The sequence below is a fragment of the Salvelinus alpinus genome, chromosome 3 (genome assembly GCF_045679555.1).
Source record: "Salvelinus alpinus chromosome 3, SLU_Salpinus.1, whole genome shotgun sequence".
Classification (NCBI taxonomy): Eukaryota; Metazoa; Chordata; class Actinopteri; order Salmoniformes; family Salmonidae; genus Salvelinus; species Salvelinus alpinus.
Window position 1 is genome coordinate 47190159 of NC_092088.1, and position 27939 is coordinate 47218097.

Genomic DNA, 27939 nt, shown 5'->3' on the forward strand with positions numbered 1-27939 from the left:
TTGCACAACCTTCAATGTTATGTCATAACTATGTAATTACGGTCTTTGTTAGGAAGACACACAGTTGTCAACGAGCCAGGCTGCCCAAACTGTTGCATATTCCCTGACTCTGCTCGCACTGAACGCAAGAGAAGGGACACAATTTCCATAGGTAATATTGTCTGCTAACATGCATTTATTTTAACAAAATATGCAGGTTTAAAAAAGATATACTTCTTTGTGTTGATTTTAAGAAAGGCATTGATGTTTGTGGTTAGGTACATTTGTGCAACGAATCAGCTTTTTTTCACGAATTCGCTTTTGTTAAAATCATCACCCGTTTGGCGAAGTTGAAGTAGGCTGTGATTCGATGATAAATCAACAGGCACCACATTGATCAAATCAAAGTTTATTTGTCACGTGCGCCGAATACAGCAGGTGTAGACCTTAGAGTGAAATGCTTACTTACAGGCTTTCAAACAAAGTGTTTGTAAATTTACAAAGACCTGGGGATTTCTTGGCACTGAATGTGATCAAGGGTAGCTGGAATCAGTAGGAATTTTCCTGGGATGTTTCAGGTAGACAACATGTGGGAATGCTCTTAACCAATAGTGCAAAAAGGGTATTAGGTGAACAATAGGTAAGTAAAAAAATTAAACAACAGTAAAAAGACAGGCTATATACAGTAGCAAGGCTATAAAAGTCGTGAGGCTACATACAGACACAGGTTAGTCATGCTGATTGAGGTAGTATGTACATGTAGATATGGTTAAAGTGACTATGCCTATATGATGAACAGAGAGTAGCAGTAGCGTAAAAGAGAGGTTGGCGGGTGGTAGGTGGCGGGACACAATGCAGATAGCCCGGTTAGCCAATGTGCGGGAGCACTGGTTGGTCGGCCCAATTGAGGTAGTATGTACATGAATGTATAGTTAAAGTGACTATGCATATATGATAAACACAGAGTAGCAGCAGCATTAAAAGAAGGGTTGGGGGGGCACACAATGCAAATAGTCCGGGTAGCCATTTGATTACCTGTTCCAGGAGTCTTATGGCTTGGGGGTAAAAACTGTTGAAGCCTTTTTGTCCTAGACTTGGCACTCCGGTACCGCTTGCCATGCGGTAGTAGAGAGAACAGTCTATGACTGGGGTGGCTGGGGTCTTTGAGGGGGAATAGGCTGAGGGGGAATAGGCTTTGTCGTGCCCTCTTCACAACTGTCTTGGTGTGTTTGGACCATTCTAGTTTGTTGTTGATGTGAACACCAAGGAACTTGAAGCTCTCAACCTGCTCCACTATAGCCCTGTTGATGAGAATGGGGGCGTGCTCGGTCCTCCTTTTCCTGTAGTCCTGGTCATCTCCTTAGTCTCCTTAGTCTTGGTTACGTTGAGGGATAGGTTGTTATTCTGGCACCACCCGGCCAGGTCTCTGACCTCCTCCCTATAGGCTGTCTCGTCGTTGTCGGTGATCAAGCCTACCACTGTTGTGTCGTCTGCAAACTTAATGATGGTGTTGGAGTCGTGCCTGGCCATGCAGTCGTGGGTGAACAGGGAGTACAAGAGGGGACTGAGCACGCACCCCTGGGGAGCTCCAGTGTTGAGGATCAGCTTGGCAGATGTGTTGCTACCTACCCTCACCACCTGGGGGCGGCCCGTCAGGAAGTCCAGGATCCAGTTGCAGAGGGAGGTGTTTAGTCCCAGGATCCTTAGCTTAGTGATGAGCTTTGAGGGTACTATGGTGTTGAACGCTGAGCTGTAGTCAATGAATAGCATTCTCACATAAATGTTCCTTTTGTCCAGGTGGGAAAGGGCAGTGTGGAGTGCAATAGAGATTGCATCATCTGTTTGGGTGGTATGCAAATTGGAGTGGGTCTAGGGTTTCTGGGATAATGGTGTTGATGTGAGCCATTAACTTATTTGATATAGGGGGCAGCATTTTCACTTTTGGATGAATTGCGTGCCCATAGTGAACTGCCTCCTACTCTGTCCCAGATGCTAATATATGCATATTATTATTACTATTGGATAGACAACACTCTGAAGTTTCTAAAACTGTTTGAATGATGTCTGTGAGTATAACAGAACTCATATGGCAGGCAAAAACATGAGTAGGAATCCAAACAGGAAGTGAGAATTCTGAGACTGCTCAATGTTAAACTCATCGCCTATTCAATTCCCTGTAATATATGGATCTGTTTGCAACTTCCTACGCCTTCCACTAGATGTCAACAGTCGGTAGAACGTTGAATAAAGTTTATACTGTGTTGTGGGGCCGGATGGGAGGGGAATTAGTCAGTGGTCTGGCAGATTGCCAGTTCCTGGTCACGCGCTTTCCTCATGATATCGCCTTGCGTTCCATAACTTCTACAGACATGAAAGAATGCTCCTGTTGGAACGTTATTGGATATATATGATAACAACATCCTGAAGATTGATTCTCTACTTACTTTGACCAGTTTATTCGACTTGTAATATATCTTTTTGAAGTTTTCGTCCGACGTTTGCCTGCATCTGCGCGATTGTTTGGACACGTGTACTACACATGCTAGCAAAAGTAGCTACTTGGACATAAGTAATGTACATTATCGAACAAAATAACAATTTATTGTGGAACTAGGATTCCTTGGACTGCATTCTGATGAAGATGATCAAAGGTAAGGGAATATTTATGATGTAATTTCGTATTTCTGTTGACTCCAACATGGCGGAGAAATGTTGTTAAATCTGAGCGCCGTCTCAGATTATTGCATGGTGTGCTTTTTACGTAAAGTTTTTTTAAAAATCTGACACAGCGGTTGCATTAAGAACAAGTGTATCTTTAATTATATGTAAAACATGTATCTTTCATCAAAGTTTATGATGAGTATTTCTGTTATTTAACGTGGCTCTCTGCAATTTCTCCGGATATTTTGGAGGCATTTCTGAACATGGTGCCAATGTAAACCGAGATTTGTGGATATAAATATGCACATTATCGAACAAAACATAAATGTATTGTGTAACATGATGACCTATGAGTGTCATCTGATGAAGATCATCAAAGGTTAGTGATTAATTTTATCTCTATTTCTGTGACTACTATCTTTTGCTGGGAAAATGGCTGTGTTTTTCTGTGGCTATGTACTGAGCTAACATCGTTTGGTGTGCTTTCCCCGTAAATCCTTTTTGAAATCAAACACGTTGGCTGGATTCACAACATGTGTAGCTTTAATTTGGTGTCTTTCATGTGTGACTTCATGAAAGATAGATTTTTATAGTAATATATTTGAATTTGGTGCGCTACATTTTTTCTGGCTTTTGGCCAAGTGGGACGCTCCCAGAGAGGTTAACAACCTTTCAGAGCACTTCATGGCTACGGACGTGAGTGCTACGTGTCTGTAGTCATTTAGCCAGGTTGTCTTTGTGTTCTTGGGCACAGAGACTATGGTGGTCTGCTTGAAACATGTTGGTATTACAGACTCAATCATGGACATGTTGAAAATGTCAGTAAAGATACCTGCCAGTTGGTCAGCACATGCCCGGAGCACACGTCCTGGTAATCCGTCTGGCCCCCGCAGCCTTGTGTATGTTGACCTGTTTAAAGGTCTTACTCACGTCGGCTACAGAGAGCGTGATCACACAGTTGTCTGGAACAGCTGATGCTCTCATGCATGCCTCAGTGTTGCTTGCCTCGAAGCGAGCATAGAAGTGATTTAGCTCGTCTGGTAGGCTAGCTCTCGGCTGTGCTTCCCTTTGTAGTCTGTAATAGTTTGCAAGCCCTGCCACATAAGACGAGCGTTCGAGCCGGTGTAGTATGATTCAATCTATGGCCCTGTATTGACGCTTTGCCTGTAATCCATGGCTTCTGGTTGGGGTATGTACATACAGTCACTGTGGGGACGACGTCCTCGATGCAGTTATTGATAAAGCCAGTGACTGATGTGGTGTACTCCTCAATGCCATCGGAAGAATCGCGGAACATGTTCCAGTCTGTGATAGCAAAACAGTCCTGTAGTTTAGCATCTGCTTCATCTGACTTTTTTATAGACCGAGTCACTGGTGCTTCCTGCTTTAATTTTTGCTTGTAAGCAGGAATCAGGAGGATAGAGTCTTGGTCGGATTTACCAAATGGAGGGCGAGGGAGAGCTTTGTACACATCTCTGTGTGTGAAGTACAGGTGATCTAGACTTTTTTTCCCTCTGGTTGCACATTTAACATGTTGATAGAAATTTGGTAGAACTGATTTGAGTTTCCCTGCATTAAAGTCTCCCGCAACTAGGAGCACCGTCTCTGGGTGAGTGGTTTCCTGTTTGCTTATTTCCTTATACAGCTGACTGAGTGCGGTCTTAGTGCCAGCATCTGTCTGTGGTGGTAAATAAACAGCCACGAAAAGTATAGCTGAAAACTCTCTAGGCAAGTAGTGTGGCCTGCAATTTATCACAATATACTCTACTTCAGGCGAGCAAAATCTAGAGACTTCCTTAGATTTTGTGCACCAGCTGTTGTTTACAAATATGCACAGACCGCCCCCCCCTCCCCGTCTTACCGGAGTGTGCTGTTCTATCTTGCCGGTGCAGCGTATATCCCGCTAGCTGAATATCCATGTCGTCATTCAGCCACGATTCCGTGAAACATAGGATATTACAGTTTTTGATGTCCCGTTGGTAGGATATTCGTGATCGTACCTCGTCTAATTTATTGTCCAAGGATTGCACGTTGGCGAGTATTATTAACGGTAATTGCAGCTTTCCCACTCGCCTTAAGGAATCCGGCTCGTTGTCCTCTGTACCTGTGTCGCTTCCTCTTGCAAATAACGGGGATGTTGGCCCTGTGGGGTGTTTGGAGAATGTCCTGTGCGTCCTCCTTGTTGTAGAAAAAAATCTTTGTCTAATCCGAGGTGTGTGATTGCTGTCCTGATATCGACAAGCTATTTTTTGCCATAAGATACGGTTGCAGAAACATTATATACAAAATAAGTTACAAATAACGCAGAAAAAAACATATAATAGCACAATTGGTTGGGTGCCCGTAAAACTGCTGCCATTTCTTCCGGCACCATTTTATATGCAACGCAGGACAAGCTAGTTAACCTAGTAATGTCATCAACCATGTGTAGTTAACTAGTGATTATGTGAAGATTGATTGTTTTTTTTATAAGATAAGTTTAATGCTTGCTAGCAACTTACCTTGGCTCCTTGAAGGCACAAGGTCCTTTTGACGCTGCACTCGCGTAACAGGTGGTCAACCTGCCACGTAGTCTCCTCGTGGATTGCAATGTAATCGGTCATAATCGGCGTCCAAAATTTAAACCGATTGTTATGAAACCTTGAAATCGTCCCTAATTAATTGGCCATGCTGATTTTATGTCGAGCCCTGACACACACAGACGGGCACATTCCCGTGCCGTTGGTACCGCTTCAGAAAGTTGGTTTATTTTTGCTCACTTGCACATTTACGATTTGAATAACGTGACCTGGTACATTTTTACACTGGCACCTTTGCAACCAATTCGAAATATGTCGCACTGCCAAGTCAAACGGTTGCAAATGTTTTGGTTGCGGTATCGAACCCTGGGTGTGTGTGTGTGTGTAAATGGGAAGGTGCACACAACACAGAAGGGGCGAAGGAGAGTAAACCAAAAAGACAATATGAGAACAAGTGGACAAAAAAGCTCAGAAATAAAACAAATCTATTTTTTCATGTACACTGATTGTTTAAAGCAAAACTACCAAAACTATTGCTGATGGTGAACCTTAACTATTTAAATAAAAGTCCCGTTCAGCAGGTAGGCAATAGCCAGATGAGTGACGTCTCCGGTAAAACACAATTTTCAACAGTGCATAGATAAGAATAACCTAGCAAATTGCGTAGGTTGTCACTTAACTAATAAAGCTTAATATCACGCAAGCCATTTTAGCATTTAAATGCTTAAATGCAAGATCAGGAACAGGCCTCCTACCTCATGTTGGTCAGCACACAAAAGCTGGGCACAATGCGCAGTTTGATTAGGCTAATGGTATTCCCTGGGGGTTGTTCGGCATGCAAAATTACTTGTAGATCAATGACTGTTATTTGTATCACGTTAAACTGGCTTTGGTGCTGTTGTGTCCCTTCTCTCTTTGACAATCTCGCTCTGCAATTTCACTCTGATCTATAGTGTGCTTCATCACACTGTTAGAAATTGCCTTGGCGAAAACGATAGCGATGCTCAATGTTTATTTACGGCTAACTCATTCTGCTTGCTCTCTCAATATGCGTGCTCTGTGTGTTTACGGACTCTGGAAATGGATTTCCCCTCATTGGGACTGACCTTTTCACGTTGGCTCTTTTCATTGGAGCTGTACATAATGTTTTCTGCGCCTGCATTAGCATGAGAGGAAGAGTGCCTGGCTGTCAGCTCAGAGATGTCACCTCGTAAACCTTCTCTACGTCCCCTGCCTCTCGATTCTGATTGAATGCAAAGGGCAGAGAAAGAAAGAAAACAGCTCCCTCACTCTCTGCTGTGGCCAGTTTATGACTATGCTAATGCTGCTCACAGGTGTAGATAACTGTTAGCCTTATGCTAATTGCGCTAATATTAACGTCTCACTCTCCCATGTCGGTAAACAGTTTGCCATTCAATCCAAGCTAAGTAGTGGAGGGCTGTCAGACCATTAGGGAAGAGTGTTGAATCTTAAATCTCCATCCCCCTGGCCTGCGGTGTGGTCCGATTATTAGGCTGCTGTGTAATTCGTCCCTGGGGCTCCAGGTAGAATCCCTCTCCTAAATCAGTACTAATCTACTACCTGTTGCCCGTGTCTCTCTCCCCCTCCACCACCCTCTGTATGGGGCGTATGGCTGCAGAGTGGAGTGAGGGAGTGCGAGGGAGAGGCGAAAGGCGCAGACAATAGGATTAGCAGCACCATCCCCAGCCGGGCGGAATGTGTTTGTGCTGCTACACCGTTAATTGGCGTATATATCATGGGGGCAGCATAAAGCCATGAATAAGATTTGCAGCAACTTTGGTGGGTAAACAATGGCAACAGTCCCTGTTTGAGCCGGTGCTGCTGCAAGATACGTGCAACAGCAGTGAGATGATCCCTCATCCGCTTTATTAAGGTGATGGGAGATGTCGGTGTCTGTTGTAGTTCTGTAGAGGGGGTGTTTGTGTGTCTGTACACGTTTGTGTGTGCGTGCCGGGAGTGGGTGCATGTGTTTGTGTGCTCATGTGTTTGTGTGTACATGTCATCCTGTGTGCCTTCTTGTATGAGAAGTGGTTAGAGAGCTGGACGTGGGTGTGGCTAAATCTTTTTGGGGCTCTGAGCAAATGAGCAGTGAGCAGAAACTTGAACGTTGTGAGAATTTTGTGCAACTTCCGCCGCGTATTTACAGTTAACACTGAGGCTGTTCCCTTACAGTTTTAGACAGTAGCCAATAGGCTATTGTGGCATAATGTAGGTCTATCAGAGTGGCCTACCAACAAATCCGATGGAGACAATCTCATTACGTTTTCACATGGAAATAGCTTTTGATTTCTATGATATAGCCTATGAGGCGAACTCGGTGAAGTTTAATCTCTTGCGTCTTCTGCCCAGAAGAAATGGCAGGCCACCCAGAGACGCACAAGATTGAACTTCACCGAGTTCGCCCCATTAGTTTGCACTATATAAAGCAAATGTTTTTCTGTGATCGAATCAACATTATATCAGCCCCTTTTCAATGCAACAAACATAAACGAATCTAACTTTGCAAGATTGAGTCTGATTTTGTTGTAGGCAGAGCCAGAGCGCAAAGGAGTAGAATTATATTGGTGGGTAGGTGCGCGACTGCACAGTTTAGCGAGAACAGTTGTCGTCAGTAATGTGTAATACATACATACACTATATATACCAAAGTATGTGGACACCCCTTCAAATTAGTGGATTTGGCTAATTTGGCAGTAGAATGGCCTTACTGAAGAGCTCAGTGACTTTCAACGTGGTACTGTCATGGGATGCCACCTTTCCAACAAGTCAGTTCGTCAAATTTCTGCACTGCTAGAGCCGCGAAGTGGTAGGCCACACAAGCTCACAAAACGGGTACGTTAAGTGCTGAAGCGCTTAGCGCATAAAAATCACCTGTCCTGGTTTGCAACACTCACTACCGAGTTCCAAACTGCCTCTGGAAGCAACGTCAGCACAAGAACTGTTCGTTGGGAGCTTCATGAAATGGGTTTCCATGGCCAAGCAGCCAAGCGTCGGCTGGAGTGGTGTAAAGCTCGCCGCCATTGGACTCTGGAGCACAGGAAACCGTTCTCTGGAGTGATGAATAACTCTTCATCGTCTGGCAATCCGGTGGATGCCAGGAGAATGCATAGTGCCAACTGTAGAGTTTGGTGGAAGATAATAATGGTCTGGGGCTGTTTTTCATGGTTTGGGCTAGGACCCTTAGTTCCAGTGAAGAGAAGTCTCAATGCTACAGCATACAATGACATTTTATACTATTCTGTGCTTCCAACTTTGTGGCAACAGGTTGGGGACGGTCCTTTCCTGTTTCAGCATGACAATGCCCCTGTGCACAAAGCGAGGTCCATACAGAAATTGTTTGACAAAATCAGAGTGGAATAACTGTCCTGCACAAGGGCCCTGACCTCAACCCCATCGAACACCTATGGGATGAATTGGAACGCCAAACTGCGAGCCAGGCCTAATGGTCCAAAATCGGTGCCCGACCTCACTAATGCTCTTGTGGCTGAAGGTAACCAAGTCCCCGCAGCAATGTTCCAACATCTAGTGGAAAGCCTTCCCTGAAGAGTAGAGGCTGTTATAGCAGCAAAGGGGGGACCAACTCCATATTAATGCCCATGATTTTGGAATGAGATGTTGGACGAGCAGGTGTCAACATACTTTTGGTCATGTAGTGTATGTAAAGCTGTGTTCTGGTGTGTTATTCATCTTTTATAGCAGTAGCAGGAGATAGCAGTGCATTATTTATCTGCCCAGGCAGATTCCGCTCCATCAGGGGCGATGTGCGTTTGACATGTGATGCATTTATGCAGCAGGAGCGTTTTCTGGAGCACACTAGGTTGAGTAGCAGGCTACAGCACAACCTCTACCTCCATACCACTTTTGTACCCCCTCCACCACCACTACCCTACCTTCAACTGTGAGCTCCCCTCTCCTTCCTTCCCCTAACTGTGTCTCCAGCAGGGCCTAAAATTTGATTTCTATTTCACCAGCCACAGGGCTCCACAGTGAGAGTATTTCACTTGCATTTGTGAATGAAAATAGACAAGTATGATCACATTTATAGTAAAATAATTTATAATTTTCAAAGTATTTCCACCATTTTGTTTCATAGCTGGTTAATTAATCGCACAAAGTCAAAGAACTACGAATCTTATTGAGCCTATTCCACCTCGTGCTGCAACACTGCCTGGCTGGGGGCTGTGCTTTAGAAGCGCTGGGCACAGGCATACAAGTTGGTCTAATTTACTCGAAACGAAAGTCTGCTCAAGTGAGACTTTGCCTTTGTGTTTGTTGGCTATTTACATTGTTTTGTTCACAAGGTAGGTTATTTTTCTATGTTTGAATTTCAACTGCTAGGGAAGAGAAGACGATGCTTCTACTCGTCAGACTCAATCTCACAGGCACAAAAACATGGCTAGTAGCGCTACCGCGGTAACCTCCCACTCTTAAAGGGGCAGATTTTTTTTTTTCTCGTCTTATGATATTTTGGTTAAAAGACTCGGGTCCCAATTTTTTTGATAAAACAATATAACACATGTATTACTATTAAGAAGTAACTGATGTATTGTTTTAGAAACATTACAAAGCATGTTCATTTGTTTTTTTTTGTGTTTTGTTGGTGTAATTTTTGCAGCTAAAATATATTTTGTTTATGAAAAAGTTCGTAAACTCCGCTGTTAATTTGTCCTGTCTGAGTTGACAAGGTAAAGAGAAAACCTCATGCATTGGGACCAGCTCCTTCACAACATGGCTCAATTATTATACATGTAGTGTCTGGTAGATCTACCTGCTCTAGGTAGATCTAAAAAGCCCCCTAACCCTGACTGTGTCTCATCAGTATCTCTAACATGGACACCTCTCCAATATCAGTTCCTTTATAATCACAGATAGGTGACAGGACTGGATATGATTTATCCATATTTCTTATCATGTCTATTTAGAGACTGCTTCTGTGGGTCTGTACTGGGAGCCCTCTCTCGCTCTCTGGCCTGCCCTTGGATCAGTTGGCTCTGCCCACTACAAAGCAAATACCACCTGGGAGAAAGAGAGGGATATGGTGACTCAGGGTCTAGTCAAGCCAAGGTGAGGGCTCTCCTCCAGCATCTTACCACCATATGATGCTATTGAGCCCGCTTGTCTGTCTTCGTCTCTCATCTCTCTTGCTCTGTCGTCCTTGACAACCCTGGGGCTTCAAGCTGTGAGGAGGACTGAGGGACATATTGCCTTTCAAACTGGGCAACCGTGAAACACTTTTCTCCCTCTTTTTAAATGGAAGAGACTGCTGTGAAGATGCTCCCCCACAGCCCTATGTGTATTTTAAGCTCGCTTGCTGAGGTGGGCAGCTCATATTAATGTAGGTGTGAACAGCAGGGGTTCATTTTTGGATCATTAATGAATCCCGTTTCGCTCCTCTTCTCTGCAGGCCCTCGTCTCGTCTCGCCTCATAGACTGCTGCTCATGCTGAGGTAAGGTGCTCTTCAAAGACAACTGGGTGTGCTGTTCTGTGTTTATATTCTTTTGGGTGTGGGTGTTTGTGTGCGTGTATGCGATTTCATACAGTGTGTGTACGTTCACACATCCCATATGTGTTAGTTTGCGAATGTGTCGGTGTCAGAGGATGATAGAATTTAACATAGCACAAAGAGCTTTGCATTTGCTGGTTCTATGATTGGTTCACTTGTGGACCCCGGCCTACAATAGCTCATATTGGCTGAATCACATACCAACTATACCTGAATCAACAGCAACACAGTCTCACAGAAAGTTCTCACACAGACTTTGACCTGGATTCTGAAGTGGGATTAGACACGCCGACTACCTGAATAACCAAAAACAGAAATTTGAACTGACGAACAGCGCACGCATGTACACACACACACATTGGCAGAAAGACACGCACAGATCTGTAGCCTGTCTCTGCAGTGAGCTTGATAACAGATCTTTGCAAGGGGGCAGCCACCCATATCGAAGGCAACTGGATCCTAGTGAAGGGGCTTTGTTGGGGAGGGAAACGACAGCATGGAACTCAAAGGACCCCCGCTGCCATTGCTAAGGCTAAACTTTGTCAGACATGGGCCTGAACCCAAGCAGGATGGAAGCTTTTCATTTCTTTGGGTTGGCTTCATCTAGGGTTGGGCGATAGTACGATAGCATTGTAAATTGCCGATGATTGACAGCCATCGTTGATGGTGACAACATCGTGATGTAACAGACGGTTGAGATGGTTAAGCCTATTGGAACTTGACTGACGCTGTGTCTCGCAGCGCACAGCAGGGCAGCACACAAGTGCCATTTTGAGTAATTTGCCTATTCCTATTTGCTATAGCCTATTTCAATAAATATGTTATATAGCCTACAGAACGCAAGAGAGGAATGTAGGCCAGACAGAACAGAGAATTCCACCAAAGCGGCGCAAAATTCTTAAACCTTTTTTTATTTTATTTTAGCTATGTTGTGTCTAGCTGTAAAAAAACAACTATAAAAGCCTATATTCCATTCTCTCTTCATTTGATAGGCCATGAATATGACTGACTGCTATGCTTCATCGTTTTATGCATAGCTTTCTCCCGATCAAACAATGAATGTAACAGTTCCATCTCCAAGTTATTTGAATAGCCTAAAAAATGTAAGGTAGCCAGAGGACTAATAATGAGGGAACATTCAATAGCTTATAAAAAAAAATGTAATTACAAGTTTAATCAAGTTGAAGCTTATTTTGAAAGAAATTATCCATGCGGGTCGGGTAATCCCTCCATGTGAGGTTGAAAACCAAACGGCCAATAACCTATCCTCCTCCTAGCCCTATCATAAAAGCTTCAAGACAAGTAAAAAATGATGAACAGTAGCTTATTTCTAGTTTACAAAGTTGTTGTGGCTTTCAAAAAGAGCAAGAATGAAAGTCTGTAGCCTAAACCTAGGCCTAGGCTATTCTTAATCACAGCTTTATGAGAGAGTGGAAAAAAACAATGATTTATTTTTATATCATTTTATGAGACAGATAAAGTCATTATTATCCAGTTCTGCTTCTAGGCCTATAACCTAGCTCTCTAGGGTAAGACAGCCCGTTTCTCATCAGACAGTCACTGCTCCATCATGTGCACACCCCTCAGATACACGCACACAAACCTCTTCTGCTCCTCCACCAGAAAGGGATATTAGAGAAGATTTTCCATTGCCTTCACTTAGCCTCTTCCCAGGCTTTGAACAACATCTTTCAGCATGATTCATCCAGTTGCATTCGATTTCGAGCTATAGCCCAACTGTCGATTAAGCTGAGTTTATTGTATTTTATTTGGGGGAGGGGGGCAGTCCAATAGGGGTGATAGCATCGTATATCACAATATTTTAGGGGTACATAATCATTATAGGACAAAGGTTGACATCGCCCAACCCTAGTTTCATCACAATACTAGTACGGAGCCTGATCCTGACGAAATTACAGTACAGTGGAGTCTTTCTTTTCAGTCCCTAAACAGATGACTCCTTGCTTCCAACCCTATGTTTTCATTTTATCAACGGTTGTACTGAAAGACCAGGGTCAAGGGGCTTAAGACTCTCCTTGCACACCCTTGCTCGATGTTGTGGCGTAACATACAAAGGTCACACATTCATGTCTCAGTGTTACCTTTGGTTTCTCACCAGCTGTCTTTTTCTATATTCTCCTTGTATTCCTTCTTCCTTCCTCCCAAATGATGAATGATTAATTTAAAGCCTCCAGATAATAGTTCAGTTGCTGCTGCTCTAGCGCCGGTGCCCTGGGTCACTTCTCCTTCTCCCACCTTCAGATCACAGTAACCAACCAAGAGGCCCCTTTCTCTGTCCCTGGCAACCCACAAGCTCGGCCTCTTAGATCAACCACCCCCCTACGGCTGGCAGTGCTGTCGCTTTCTCTCTCTCTCTCTCCTTCTCCCCCCCTTCCTTCTGGCGTTGGTGTACTAATGTGTTTCTATAATTCATTGTTAGTTTGGGAAAGGCATGTTCACCCAGCCCGATCACCCGCAGTGATGCATCTGTGAGTGATTTTCCAATGACAAATAAATGAAATCGGTGGGATGAAGGGAGGGTGAGGAGAGAACAACAGGAAAACAGATGATTCATTATATTTATTCTGTTGCAGTGAGCAGGCCAACGTGTCAATCATCTGCAGAGCCTTGTTTCATTCCAAACTTGCCACATTATGAATTGGAACAACTTAGTGAAAGAGATGTACGGTACACACTAAGGCTGACCCCATTTAGTCGACTGGTCGATTGTTTTTTTTAGTCGATAGACTGTTGGTCGACCGAGATTTCTTTAGTTCGAGCAGTAGCAAAAAATATATATCATAGTGTATAGGACAACTATCTGATTCACGCATGTCTGAGTGGACTGATCCATTGTGAAGGCCGTGGGGTTGGCACAGTCCATCAGTCTAAGACATGTGGTACTGAAATTGTATATGGTTATATTACATACAGTTGAAGTTGGAAGTTTACATACACTTAAGTTGGAGTCATTAAAACTGGTTTTTCAACCACTCCACAATTTGTATTGTTAACAAACTATAGTTTTGGCAAGTCGGTTAGGACATATTCTTCGTGCATGACACAAGTCATTTTTCCAACAATTGTTTATAGACAGATTATTTCACTGTATCACAATTCCAGTGGGTCAGAAGTTTACATACACTAAGTTGACTGTGCCTTTTAAACAGCTTGGAAAATTCCAGGAAATGATGTCATGGCTTTAGAAGCTTCTGATAGGCTAATTGACATCATTTGAGTCAATTGGAGGTGTACCTGTGGATGTATTTCAAGGCCTACCTTCAAATTCAGTGCCTCTTTGCGTGACCTCATGGGAAAATCAAAAGAAATCAGCCAAGACCTCAGAAAACAAATTGTAGACCACAAGTCTGGTTCATCCTTGGGAGCAATTTCCAAATGCCTGAAGGCACCACGTTCATCTGTACAAGCAATTGTATGCAAGTATAACCACCATGGGACCACGCAGCCATCATACTGCTCAGGAAGGATACGCGTTCTGTCTGCTAGAGATGAACGTACTTTGGTGCAAAAAGTGCAAATCAATCCCAGAACAACAGCAAAGGACCTTGTGAAGATGCTGAAGGAAACAGGTACAAAAGTATCAATATCCACAGTAAAACGAGTCCTATATCGACATAACCTGAAAGGCCGCTAAGCAAGGAAGAAGCCACTGCTCCAAAACCGCCATAAAAAAGCCAGACTACGGTTTGCAACTGCACATGGGGACAAAGATCGTACTTTTTGGGAGAAATGTCCTCTGGTCTGATGAAACAAAAATAGAACTGTTTGGCCATAATGACCATCGTTATGTTTGGAGTAAAAAGGGGGAAGCTTGCAAGCCGAAGAACACCATCCCAACCGCGAAGCACGGGGGTGGCAGCATCATGTTGTGGGGGTGCTTTGCTGCAGGAGGGAGGAAGGAAAATGATGTGGATATATTTAAGCAACATCTCAAGACTTCAGTCAGGAAGTTAAAGCTTGGTCGCAAATGGGTCTTCCAAATGGACAATGACCCCACTGGGAATGTGATGAAAGAAATAAAAGCTGAAATAAATCATTCTCTCTACTATTATTATGACATTTCACATTCTTAAAATAAAGTGGTGATCCTAACTGACCTAAGACAGAGAATTTTTACTAGGATTAAATGTCAGGAATTGTGAAAAACTGAGTTTAATGTATTTGGCTAAGGTGTATGTATACTTCCGACTTCAACTGTAAGATCAACTGTGCAACACTAATAAAAATATTATTTTAGAGCAAATATGCTTTCCCCTGCATTGGATAGTGGTTGCTGTCCACGGTTCAGAAACACATCAGTGCGCATTTGAATTGGTGCCTTTTCCTCGGCCATGTTGATATGTGCATAATAGCAAAGTTACCCAGCATATTGGTGTTGAGAACAATGCGGCAGAGGCAGCAGCAGAATGAGCTGCCCTTGCCTTATTGTCTAAGAGTGAGGAGAGAGGAAACCCCAACTTAATTAGGTCTATAATCAATAGCCTAAGTGTTGAATGTGCCTGGCTTTATAAATCATCAATACATTCACAGATGACAGATCCTGCTTCTGTTGCCTGTTTAGTGTTTGTTTAATAGCCTACTGATTCCGTGAGCACCGAGCCTCACACAACATGTCAAGTAAACGATTTCACAAATTCAGCTGTTTTTAATCTTGCTTTGCTGTAATACAGCAACATAGTCCCTTTGAATACTTAGTCCCTTTGAATACTTAGTCCCTTTGAATACTTAGTCCCTTTGAATACTTAGTCCCTTTGAATACTTAGTCCCTTTGAATACCTAGTCCCTTTGAATACTTAGTCCCTTTGAATACCTAGTCCCTTTGAATACTTAGTCCCTTTGAATACCTAGTCCCTTTGACTACTTAGTCCCTTTGAACACTTAGTCCATTTGAATACTTAGTCTCTTTGAATACTTAGTCTCTTTGAATACTTAGTAGCTTTACACTTTGTTTAAAAAAAAAATTAGTTGGAACATTCTCTCTGGGATTATTCATAATTTACTTAGTTTATGCTGTTCCAAATTCTCCGTATTTTTTATTTATAATAATAATAACGCTCTATTTCTTGATCTCCTTCTCATTGTTATTATTACTATTATTATTATTATTATTATTATTATGATGATCATAAGTAATGTCATTATCATTAGTAGGTTTAGTATAGCTGCCTTGTTTAACCACCATTGAGCTGTAGGCCTAAGAGCACATCCTGTTTAGTCTTAATACTGTAACTTACTTACGCCTACATTTCTAATCTTACAGTACATGCGGAAAGTATTCAGACCCCTTGACTTTTTCCACATTTAGTTACATTACAGCCTTATTCTAAAATGGATTTAAACAAAAAAAAATCCCTCATAATTCAATACACAATACCCCATAATGACAAAGCAAAAACAGGTTTTTAGAAATGTTTGCAAATAAAAACTAAACTAAAAACTGAAATATCACATTTACATAAGTATTCAGACCCTTTAATCAGTACTTTGTTGAAGCACCTTTGGCAGTGATTACAGCCTCGGGTCTTCTTGGGTATGACGCTACAAGCTTGGCACACCTGTATTTGGAGAGTTTCTCCCGTTCTTCTCTGCAGATCCTCTCAAGCTCTGTCAGGTTGGATGGGGAGCGTCATTGCTATTTTCAGGTCTCTTAAGAGATGTCCGATTGGGTTTACCTCCTGAGCAACCAGTAAACATTCCCCCGTTTTGAGTTTTATTTGTAATTTCGTCCAATTTTATTTGTCACATGCGCTGAATACAACCGGTCTAGACCTTACAGTGAAATTCTTACTTACAAGCCCTTAACCAGCAATGCAGTTTTCTGAAAAATACCAACACATATAAAAAAATAAATTTAAAAAAAGTAACAAATAATTCAAGAGCAGCAATAAAATAACAATCGCGAGGCTATATACAGGGGGTACCGGTTAGTCAAGGTAATTGAGGTAGTATGTTCATGTAGGTAGTATTATTAAAGTGACTATGCAAAGATGATAACAGGGAGTAGCAGCAGCGTAAAAGAGGGTGGGGGATAGAAGTCTGGGTAGCCATTTGATTAGATGTTCAGTAGTCTTATGGCTTGGGGGTAGAAGCTGTTTAGAATCCTCTTGGACCTAGACTTGGCGCTCTGGTACCGCTTGCAGTGAGAACAGTCTATGACTAGGGTGGCTGGAGTCTTTGACAATTTTAAGGGCCTTCCTCTGACACTGCCTAATATATAGGTCCTGGATGGCAGGAAGCTTGGCCCCAGTGATGTACTGGGCCATACGCACTACCCTCTGTGGTGCTTTGCGGTCGGAGGCCGAGCAGTTGCCATACCAGGCAGTGATGCAACCCGTCAGGATGCTCTCTGATGCAGCTGCAGAACCTTTTGAGGATCTGAGGACCCATGCCAAATCTTTTCAGTCTCCTTAGGGGGAATAGGTGTGTGTTTGGACCATGATAGTTTGTTGGTGATGTGGACGCCAAGGAACTTGACGCTCTCAACCTGCTCCAATACAGCCCCGTCGATGAGAATGGGGGCGTGCTTGGTCCTCCTTTTCCTGTAGTCCACAATCATCTCCTTTGTCTTGATCATGTTGAGGGAGAGGTTGTTGTCCTTGCACCACACGGTCAGGTCTCTGACCTCCTCCCTATAGGCTGTTTCGTCGTTGTCGGTGATTAGGCCTACCATTGTTGTGTCATCGGCAAACTTAATGATGTTGATGCCTGGCCGTGCAGTCATGAGTGAACAGGGAGTACAGGAGGGGACTGAGCACACACCCCTGAGGGGCCCCCGTGTTGAGGATCAGCGTGGCAGATGTTTTGCGGCCCGTCAGGAAGTCCAGGATCCAGTTGCAGAGGGAGGTGTTTAGTCCCAGGGTCCTTAGCTTAGTGATGAGCTTTGAGGGCACTATGATGTTGAACGCTGAGCTGTAGTTAATGAAGAGCGTTCTAACATAGGTGTTCCTTTTGTCCAGGTGTGAAAGGGCAGTGCGGAGTGCAATAGAGATGCATCATCTGTTGATCTGTTTGGGCGGTATGGAAATTATAGAGGGTCTAGGGTTTCTGAGATAATGGTGTTGATGTGAGCCATGACCAGCCTTTCAAAGCACTTCACGGCAACAGACGTGAGTGCTACGGGTTGGTAGTCATTTAGGCAGCTTATCTTAGTGTTTTTGGGCACAGGGACTATTGTGGTCTGCTTGAAACATGTTTTTATTACAGACTCCGACAGAGAGAATTTGAAAATGTCAGTGAAGACACTTGCCAGTTGGTCTGCGCGTTCTCGGAGTACACGTCCTGGCGGCCTTGTGAATGTTGACCTGTTTGTGAAGGTCTTATTCACATTGGCTACGAAGAGCGTGATCACACAGTTGTCTGGAACAGCTGATGCTCTCATGCGTGTTTCAGTGTTACTTGCCCCGAAGCGAGCTGGGAAGTAATTTAGCTCGTCTGGTAGGCTTGTGTCACTGGGCAGCTGTGCTTCCCTTTGTAGTCTGTAATGGTTTGCAAGCTCTGCCACATCCGACGAGCGTCGGAGCTGGTGTAGTACGATTCGATCTTAGTCCTGTATTGATGTTTTACCTGTTTGATGGTTCGTTGGAGGGCATAGTGGGATTTCTTATAAGCTTCCGGGTTAGAGTCCCGCTCCTTGAAAGCGGCAGCTCTACCCATTTTCACATGTGTTACGGTGTTCAGAGTTTGTTAGAACCAATTTATTGATGCGATTATGATATGCTATAGGTCAGGCCTATTGTGCCCTATTCAGACGGTGTTAGTTTTACTGAAGGAGGTCGGGTATTATTATGTGCATGAAAACAAAACGCCACATCTGTAATTTTAGTCCCGTCTGAATCTGCCATGTCCGTCATTTTTACATGGCAGGAGAGTAATAATTCCAGACAGAATAACCTACGTTTTTTGGCAAACTCAAAGGTCCTCTGATAATACTAGTCCCGTGCGGATCGACATCCCTGTGTTTTGAGAGAAATGTCTGAGTTGTACAGGTGTTGTCTGCGCAAGAAAACAATAACTGATTCGATAAATGTAGTGCTGCACATAGGCTACATTTAGGCCATTCATATATATATATATATCTTATCAACTTTCAGTGAATGCTTTTGTTTATGCATCAATAAAAAAAATATTCTGCCTATTTAATGCAACCGTTGCTGTTAATAGATCGCAAAGCAGCAGCATACAACTGACCTAAACGTCTGGAAATGATAAGTTAACTTACTCATCCATAGCCTTAAAATGCATCTCAAGTGCAATTGCACTGTTTAGCTCACATCTGAAGGCTGGTTGGCATTTAGGACATACTGCGGATCGCTAAAATATCCTAATGATTATGATCACACTTCCTCAATTGAAATGTTATGGCAACACTACACCAAAGATAATTTGGTATGGTTTAGAAACATGGGAACCAAGCTTGAGTTGGCCCTATCATGTAAGACATGTTGAAATACTGTATATTCACACCTAAAATAAAAACCTCCAGTCTTCTGTCATAACTGGCAATTTATTGAGGCAAAAAAAATCATAAAAATCATTACATAAAAACGAATCCCATCTGAATCATCCTCTGGAATAACGGACATTTTGGAGTAATAATTACATAATCAACATTCTCAAGTAATACTTGTCCCATGCGAATAGGTCGTTGACCACGTGCTTGCGATGCATATACGTGTCATGTAAAGAGAGCAAGGATTAAGGGAATAGGGAATGTTTTTTCCTAAAGAAATTAGGGATTTTGGTAACGGAACTTTTCGGTCAGAAAAGGCTGTAATTTATGTTGCAGCTTCAGCAACACGGACAGCGCGATAAACACTTTGATGTTCTGTGGCGGTCGCTGCAGCTGGGAGGAGAGAGGGACAATGGATGCTAGTCACACAGTCACTCGCTGTCTTTTTGTCCTTTTTTTTTAACACAACGCTGCAAGTCTAAGCCCGGCCCGGCACAATCAAATCAATTTCTGGTCGGACTCCCTCTAGTAATTTGTGTGTCTTAATTATTTAATCAAACAGTGTGCTTAAAGCATCATACAAGCTCAGTGAATATAGTTGATTTGATTGAAACGCATAGGATGTCAATATATGAAAAAAATATACGTTTAAAAATGTTGTCCAGTCGATTGGTCGAAAGAACAGACATCTCTTGGTTGACTAAGATTTTATATTTTCGGACAGCCCTAGTACGTACACACACACACACACATGTATATACTGACTCATGCACACATGCACTCTTTGTGCACACAAAGACCTTCTGACATCTACACTATCTGGCACATACACAGTGTCTTAGGGCACTCGCATGAACCCATATAACTCCCTCTATTTCACACATACACATACTATATCTTCTCTCCTATCTCGCTTTGTCTTCCTACTCTCTCTCTGTTTCCTCCACTCTCCTCTCCCCCTTATCTTCTCCCTATTTTATCCATATGGCTGGGTGCTAATAACCCTGGTGGCTAAGCTGGTGTCGTCCTCGGGCTGCGGGGCGGGTCATGTCCATCTGTTCCAGGCTGCTAATTAGCTAACGGGATTAGCCGTTCCCTGGACAGCACCCTGATCACAGTACCTCAGGGGCCAGGCCTGCCCTAAGCACCCATCACTCCCATTGATCCCCATTGATCTCTCACACCCGGGGAGCACTAAGTCTGGACCAGGCTTCATCTTACTATGCTATAGCCCTCTTCTAATAATCTGTCCACAGGGTGATGAAGAGGGATGATAGGCTGCAGCTGCTGGACAGATGGGCCACCTGATGATACATCTGTGGAAGGGGGAGGAGGGAGGTGAAGGGTGAGGTGGGAGGTGAAGGGTGAGGTGAGTGAGAGAAATTAAGAAAGAGAGAATTTGTTTACGACTGAGACGGTTTATAAATAAGGTAAAGGGAGAGGAAGCATGTGTCAGGGGTTTTGTACAGTCTGGTGTTTGAGAATTAAGCTGAGTTGTTAGCACTGTGTGTGTGTTATGTCTACAGTTTTATATCATGTAATGTATCATGTTATGATATCAATATACCTAGCTAATGGATAACGTAATGTTGTCTCACCATCTCTTACACAACCCACACTGTCTGTCCCTGCAGACCCCTACTCCACTGAGTCCTCATTATGTTTCAGCTCATTCTAAGTTATTTAAAGCTCTTCCTCTGCTTCCCCCTGTCTGTCAGATCTACTTACCCCGTCTCTCAGCTACTCTGGCTGATGAAGTGTGATTTTTAAGGAGACTTGGTCAGCATCCAAATGGAACTACTTCTTCTCCAGTACAAAGCGCACCTGCAACAAAACATATTTACCTCCACCCTTCCTGAGCAGATGTTTGCCTAGTTGATCTCCCGGCATTCCTTAATTGATTCATTGGAGTTAACTGGGAAGTGTGTTCTGTGTAATGGATTTTCTGTTTTCTGTTCAAAGTGCCAGCAAAAGAAACCGAGGGAAAGAAAGAGAGAAGGGAAAAGGAAACGAGAGTGTCACTTACAGCCAAACTAGCTGTATGTGACAGTCAGTCCGTCACAGTCTCTCAGGGTTGGTGACATCACCCCCAGGGGCCTCATGGGGCCTGCAGCTGCAGATGTGATGTCATAGCTAGAGCCCCATTGGACAGGTTAGGGATTGGAGTTTTATGTGTGTCTGGGACTTGGTTGAAGCAGCCCTGAGCGAATTGGTGTTGGACGGAAGTGTGCACACCCAGTCCTTTATAGAGGAAAGCTAGGACTGCCATTAACCTGCAGACCAGTCAAACGTTTGGACACACCTACTCATTCAAGGGTTTTTCTTTTACTATTTTCTACATTGTAGAATAATAGTGAAGACATCAAAACTATGAAATAACACAATGTAGAAAACAGTAAAAGTAAAGAAAAACCCTTGAATGAGTACGTGTGTCCAAACTTTTGACTGGTACTGTATATTATGGTGTATGCACAGTGTATTTGGAATGTATTGAAATCCCTTGACTTTTTCCACAAAACGTAATAGTTTTCCTCATCAATCTACATATACATACAGTACCAGTCAAACGTATGGACACACCTGCTCATTCAAGGGTTTTTCTTTATTTTTACTATTTTCTACATTGTAGAATAATAATGAAGACATCACAACTATGAAATAACGCACATGGAATCATGCAGTAACCCAAAATTTGTTAAACTAATCACTATTTTAGATTCTTCAAAGTGGCCACCCTTTGCCTTGATGACAGCTTTGCACACTCTTGACATTCTCTCAACCAGCTTCACCTGAAATGCTTTTCAAACAGTATTGAAGGAGTTCCCACATATGCTGAGCACTTGTTGGCTGCTTTTCCTTCACTCTGGTCCAACTCATTCCAAGCCATCTCAACTGGGTTTAGGTCGGTTGATTTTGGAGGCCATGTCATCTGATGCAGCACTCAATCCCTCTCCTTCTTGGTCAAATAGCCCTTACACAGCCTGGAGGTGTGTTGGGTCATTGTCCTGTTGGAAAACAAATGATAGTCCCACTAAGGGACAACCAGATGGGATGCCGTATCACTGCAGAATGCTGTGGTAGCCATGCTTGGTAAATGTGCCTTGAATTCTAAATAAATCCCTGACAGTGTCACCAGCAAAGCACCATCACACCACCTCCTCCAAGTTTCACAGTGGGAACCACACATGCAGAGATCATCAGTTCACTTACTTACTCTAAGACTCACAAAGACATTGCGGTTGGAACCAAAAATCTCACATTTGGACTCGTCAGACCAAAGGACAGATTTCCACCGGTCTAATGTCCATTGCTTGTGTTTCTTGGCCCAATCAAGTCTCTTGTTCTTATTGGTGTCCGTTAGTAGTGTTTTTTAAAACCTTTTAATTTAACTAGGCAAGTCAGTTAAGAACAAATTCTTATTTTCAATGACGGCCTAGGAACAGTGGGTTAATAACTGCCTTGTTCAGGGGCAGAACGACAGATTTTTTCCTTGTCAGCTCGGGGATTTGATCTTGCAACCTTTCGGTTACCTAGTCCAACGCTCTAACCACTTTGCAGCAATTCGACCATGAAGGCCCACTTCACGCAGTCCCCTCTGAATAGTTGATCTTGACATGTGTCTGTTACTTGAACTCTGTGAAGCATTTATTTGGGCTGCAGAATCTGAGGCTGGTAACTCTAATGAACTTATCCTCTGCAGCAGAGGTAACGCTGGGACTTCCTTTCCTGTGGCGGTCCTCATGAGAGCCAGTTTCATCATAGCGCTTGATGGTTTTAGCAACTGCGCTTGAATAAACTTTAAAAGTTCTTAATTTTCCAGATTGACTGACCTTCCTGTCTTAAAGTAATGATGGTCTGTTGTTTTTCTTTGCTTACTTGAGCTGTTCTTGCCATAATATGGACTTGGTCTTTTACCAAATAGGGGTTTTTTCTGTATACCAGCCCTACCTTGTCACAACACAACTGATTGGCTCAAACGCATTAAGAAGGAAAGAAATTCCACAAATTAACTTTTAACAAAGCACACCTGTTAATTGAAATGCATTCCAGGTGACTACCTCATGAAGCTGGTTGAGAGAATGCCAAGAGAGTGCAAAGCTGTCATCAAGGCAAAGGGTCGCTACTTTGAAGAATTTCAAATATGAAATATATTTTGATACGTTTAAAACTGTTTTGTTTACTGCATGATTCCAAATGTATTTTTTCATAGTTTTGATGTCTTCACTATTATTCTACAATGTAGAAAATAGTAAAAATAATGAAAAACCCTTGAATGAGTAGGTGTGTCTAAACTTTTGACTGGTACTTTATGTATAAAAAAAAATATGCCTTATAGCAATGGGTCTGTATACTTATGTAAATTAGACTCGGAATTGAGCTCAGGTGCATCCTGTTTCCTTTGATCATCCTTGAGATGTTTCTGCAATTTGATTGGAGTCCACCTGTGTTAAATTCAATTGATTGGACATGATTTGGAAAGTCACACACCTGTCTATATAAGGTCTCACAGTTGACCGTGCATATCAGAACAAAAACCAAGCCATGGGGTCAAAGGAATTGTCCATAGAGCTCCGAGACAGGATTGTGTCGAGGCATAGATCTGGGTAAGGGAACCAAAACATTTTTGCAGCGTTGAAGGTCCCAAGAACACAGTGTTCTCCATCATTCTTAAATGGAAGAAGTTTGGAACCACCAAAACTCTAACTAGATTTGGCTTCCGGTCCTAACTAGGCAATCGGGGGAGAAGGGCCGTGGTCAAGGAGGTGACCAAGAACCCGACGGTAACTGTGACAGTGCTCCAGAGTTCCTCTGTGGAGATGGGAGAACCTTCCAGAAGGACAACCATCTGTGCAACACTCCACCAATCAGGCCTTTCTGGTAGAGTGGCCAGGCAGAAGTCACTCCTCAGTAAAAGGCACATGACAGGCCGCTTGGAGTTTGCCAAAAGGCACCTAAAGACTCTCCGACCATGAGGAAATGTATTCTCTGGTCTGATGAAACCAAGATTGAACTCTTTGTCTTGAATGACAAGCATCACGTCTGGAGGAAACCTGGCACCATCCCTACGGTGAAGCATGGTGGTGGCAGCATCATGCTGTAGGGATGATATTCAGTGGCAGGGAAAGGAAGACTAGTCAGAATCGAGGGAAAGTTAAACAGAGCAAAGTACAGAGAGATCCTTGATGAAAAACTGCTCCAGAGTACTCAGGACCTCTTACTCGGGCAACGGGTCACCTTCCAACAGGACCCCAAGCACAGAGCCAAGACAATGCAGGAGTGGCTTCGGGACAAGTCTACGAATGTCCTTAAGTGGACCGGACTTGAACCCGATCTAATATCTCAGGAGTGACCTGAAATAGACGCTCCCCATCCAACCTGACAGCATGAGAGGATCTGCAGAGAAGAATGGGAGGAACTCCCCAAATACAGGTGTGCCAAGCTTGTAGCATCTGAATTCTTATATGAATGTGATATTTCTTTTTTTTTTTATATACTTGCAAACATTTCTGAAAACCTGTTTTTGCTTTGTTATTATAAGGTGTTGTGTGTAGATTGATGAGGATAATAAAAATATGATCTATTTCTGAATAAAGCTGTAAAATCTATAAAAGTCAAGGGGTCTGAGTACTTTCCGAATGCAGTGTACATACTTGTGTGAATAGCCATGTTGCTGTATAATCATGTCTGCGTGTCTCTGGCAGCCTTTCCTTATGTATTTCACGGTCTCTCCCTGCTCTCCCAGCTAGCTCCACTAACCCCTATAAATACTGTCCCAATTGCCCCTAGTTCTGCCCAGTGTCCTCTCCTGTCTGAGTCCTCTTCTCGCCGCTCCATTTTCCGAGCTCCTCCATGTATGACCCGGCTCATAATAAGCGGCTGACCCAACCTGCTCCGGTTCTGTCTCATTACCCCACTTCTAATGAAGCCCTGCAGGTCTGTGTCTGTATGTGTGAGTGAGTAGGCGAGGTTAGTGACTCCGCCAGGCAGGGTGTAATTAGCCAGAGTGGCGTGTGTGTAGCTAGGAGGACTAGGCGATCGGTCGGTGCAGTGATGGATTGGGCCTAACGGACAGCCGGAGCTAGCTGTCTGGAGGAGGGACCTCATCCTCACAACACATTTACTGTATATCACTTTCACCGCCTGCCGCGGGGCCTTGGCCTGCTGTATAAGTAGGCGCCACAGGACACACATCCCCAGCCCTTCCTGTCATTGTGTGTGAGGAGGTAGCCTTTAATTGGTTTGCTGGGGAATAAAGACTAACGAAGGAGGGAAGAGAGGGGGAAGTGAGTGAGTGTGAGAGAGAGAGAGATCGTAGGGTATGACGTATGAATCACCCTCCTCAGGGCTGGTGCAGTGCCGATGCCCTTGTCTAGGACATGGTGGCTGCCTTCACAAAGCCTCTCTTCCCCCCTCCTCTCTCTTTCTCTCCCTCTCGGGGGTCCTTTTCGGTGTAAGGGGGTGGACATTTGTCAACGTCACCGTGGGCCAGACTCTCTCCCTCAGCTGTCACTAGACAGGGCAAACGGGCAGGCAGGCCAGGGAGAAGGCTACGGCCACTGGGAGGAATGAGAGGAGGGAGGCCAATCTGTCCACGTCACTTTATGAATCTGTGTGTGTTTGCATCTGTCTAGTTGTATGTTGTTGAGTGTATGCATTCCTGTGCTGATTTGCATCGTTACCAAGGGAAACCCACCAAGTTTATTCAGGTGAGAGCTTTTATCGTGTGTGTGTGTGAGAGAGATGGGTTTGCCTTATCCCCAGCAGATAATCACACTGTATACCGATTGGGTGAGGGAGGGAAAGTGGGGAAACGTGGGGAAGCACGGGGCTTTGTATGAGGTGTTGATTGCAAGCTGTTGAAAGCTGACGTGGCATGTTTCCAGGTGAGATCAATGCATACATTGGCTCTGAGCTCCAGTCTGGGAGGAGAAACACCAAACACAGTGCAGGCAGCCACTCCATCACCACAGTGGCCCACTCAGTCCCAACTTGCTGATTAAATGGTCTGTTATGAAGGGAGGGAGTGGAAGGAGTCATCACTCAGGTGTTCTGACCTGGGGAAGTAATTCTTTCTGTATTGTAGTTCCTAAAGAAAAAAATGGTGCCTGTGCTGTTTACGGTACTTTGGAATGGGAAGAGTGTCTTCTCCCTGGTCTATTTTCTTCCTCCTGGTTACAACTTCCTATTCTCCCTTTGTCCTCTGCCTACCCTCTTCCTTCTGCTGTCTTCCTATTTTTCACTCTCTTTCTCATCAACCTTAGGAAGTGGGTGTTGTCAAACCCACTGAAATGAGAGAGAGAGGGAGGGAAGGGGGCAAGGTAGTGGGAGGGGTAGTAGAATGCAGGGTGGAGGAGGGAGGGCGGGAAGGGACAGGAGGACGGTGTGTGTGTCCCATGTTGTCTCCATAGCTCTAGGCAGTAAGTTTGGCTTGGTGAGGAGCCCAGGCCCGTCTGTACGGAGCTGCCTGCCTGCGGGTTAATTGTCTGCTGGAATGCTGGGCATCTGTTTCCACCAGGAAGAACGCAGGAGTAATGAACCGATGAGAAAAGTAGGAAGGGAGACAGAGGAGAATAAGAGAAGGCAATCGAGTAAAGAGATGCCCAGAGGGGGGGTGGAGGGAGAGAGAGACGGGAAAATTATAGCTATTACAGAAAGGGGAAGGGGAGGGAGTTGGATATGGAGGGAGTGAAGGGAGTGAGAGAGCAGACTGTCCCCCTGGGTGTTGTATTTGTGGGTTTGTTAGTCTGTGGCGCCGTACACCGGAGCTCACACCAAGTAGCTGTCTGGACAGACGTTTGATACCGGCCCCTTCCCGCAAACAAACCTCTACATGTTCATCTCACACACATTATCTCTATTTGTAGAAACACTTAAAGCCAAAAATCTCACATCTATTACCTTCAATAGGATATGTTCACACGTGCACACAAACAAGCACGTTCGATCTAACACACCCTGTCAAACATGCACAAACACTCAAACTTACTTGTTTGCCGCTACTGCCTACAGTAATGTATTCACCACTCATCTACTCAGTCATACGGTGCGGTAGATGGATCCATGGCTATTTCGTCAGCATTCAGTGTATTGATGAAATCTCCATGATCAGTCTCTCACTCTCTCCTCTCCCTGAGTTTTGACGAAAGTAGCACTTGAGCATCTCTAGCTCTTTGTACCTGCCTGCCATAGCAGACCCCATCTCTGTCAGGTGTGAATGGCAGGCAGATCTACTCTGCTTTGGGCATACATACAGGCAGGCCCCATACTGTCTCTACACTGCGTTTTGTGTGTGCGTGTACCTCCCTGGTATGTGTGTGTGTCCCTGGTGTGACTGCCGATCCTGCTGTTTCATGTATTCTGCCTCCCCAGGCAGCTGACACGTTGCTTCAGGTGTATAGTCAGGGTTTGTTCCCTGAACTGAGGTGTGTGTGTGTGTGTGTGTGTATGTGTGTGTGTGTGTGTGTGTGTGTGTGTGTGTGTGTGTGTGTGTGTGTGTGTGTGTGTGTGTGTGTGTGTGTGTGTGTGTGTGTGTGTGTGTGTGTGTGTGTGTGTGTGTGTGTGTGTGTGTGTGTGTGTGTGTGTGTGTGTGTGTGTGTGTGTGTGTAAGAGAATGAAGGAGGAAAAGTGATGCTGATGTGATTTGATTCTCCTCTCTGTCCAGTTCATTTATTGCAGGGCTAACCTGATTAGTAGAGACAGCTCCAGCACTGTTCCTATCCCAGATCTTTACTGATCTTATCACAGAGAGAGGCCTAGCAGCCTGGGCCATACCAGTAACAGCGCA

The 27939-nt window shown here is 43.9% G+C and overlaps 1 protein-coding gene across 6 annotated transcripts in view; it reads left to right on the top strand.

Annotated features, from left to right (window-relative positions):
- LOC139570839 (bifunctional heparan sulfate N-deacetylase/N-sulfotransferase 2-like) overlaps positions 1 to 27939 on the top strand; it is a 205252-nt gene that overhangs the window by 78280 nt on the left and 99033 nt on the right. For 4 of the 6 annotated variants that reach the window (XM_071393069.1, XM_071393071.1, XM_071393072.1 and 1 more), the window contains one exon: positions 10585 to 10627. The exons of the other annotated variants lie outside the window; for them this stretch is intronic. The gene's annotated coding sequence lies outside the window, so the exon portion shown is untranslated. The remainder of the gene's footprint in view (positions 1 to 10584; positions 10628 to 27939) is intronic. 6 annotated transcript variants of the gene reach the window in all.